The sequence below is a fragment of the Dendrobates tinctorius genome, unplaced genomic scaffold (assembly GCF_039654945.1).
Source record: "Dendrobates tinctorius isolate UK_male_01 unplaced genomic scaffold, ASM3965494v1 ptg000120l, whole genome shotgun sequence".
In the NCBI taxonomy this organism is placed as follows: domain Eukaryota; kingdom Metazoa; phylum Chordata; class Amphibia; order Anura; family Dendrobatidae; genus Dendrobates; species Dendrobates tinctorius.
In genome coordinates, this window is record NW_027361788.1 from 40,510,278 (window position 1) to 40,511,371 (window position 1,094).

Here is a 1,094-nt window from a genome sequence, read left to right on the forward strand (position 1 = left end):
CGACTGGCAGAGACCGCTTGTGGTGTAAGGAAGAGGGGTGTGCGTGGATGGCATGAACCATGTGACATGATGGAAGGGGGAGTCTAGAAAATGACACAATAATATATAAAAAAAGAAAGAAGTTAAACTCCTAGCTGAGTAACATAACCCGGCATAAATGTCTTTATTGTGCAGTGACGTGTTTTATGTGTTCTATACAACAAGTGACTGTGGCAGGCTTTTATTGTATGTAGGTTGTAACAATGTTGTGGCATAAAACGACATGGGGGTTGAGAGACACGCTGGTTATCCCCTTCATTAAAAATAGCATTTTCAAGGTTTAGGCAAAAGGATATTGTAATAAGGAAGAAGGGCGCAATGGCCGCCTGTGGTAAATCTGCATGGTGTCACAGGTCCGCCATAGGTCTCACTACACTCCTGAGTCCTGATTATAGTCCGGATCTCGCCGTTACCTACAATCATTGATTTCCTATATCCTGACCCTCCCAGTCCACCACCTACATCACCGCCATCATAAAACCCCAAAAGTCCCTGTTTCACCCTCTAGAGAGAGCCTGCCATGGGCGCATTCATTCATCCAGATCAGTGGGTCCAAGATCGGACTGTGGCGCTCCTGAGGGTTCAGTCGCCACAGAGGTGTGGTACCCCACCATCCAGGTAAGGTGGAGACGCCTGACCATGCTCCAACACCTGCATCCCACACAACAAAGTAGTGTAGCAAAGCACCTTTGGTGGCTCCCTGCTTGGAACACGAAGAGTGCTGGGAGGTGGGTGGAGCTTAGCCTGCACAAGAGAGGAGAATATTAGGAAAAAGGTCAGTCTGGGAGAGAAGATCCTCTGAGAGGGATGGAGTGAAAGAAGTGCTGCAGCAGACTCCTGTGACCTGGAGCTGCTGGCACAGGAAAGAGATATAGAAAGCCTGATTCTCCAGAAGGAAGAAAGATTAGTGCGGAACATAAGGAGAAGAAGAGAACTAAGGACTAGGGTTAGAGCAGAGCCCTTCCTCAAGTTCTAAGCGTAAGGCCGGGGTCCGGTCCCCGAGGTTGTATGGATACTGATGGTCCTGCAGCAAAAAAAAACGGAGGAATAGAAGT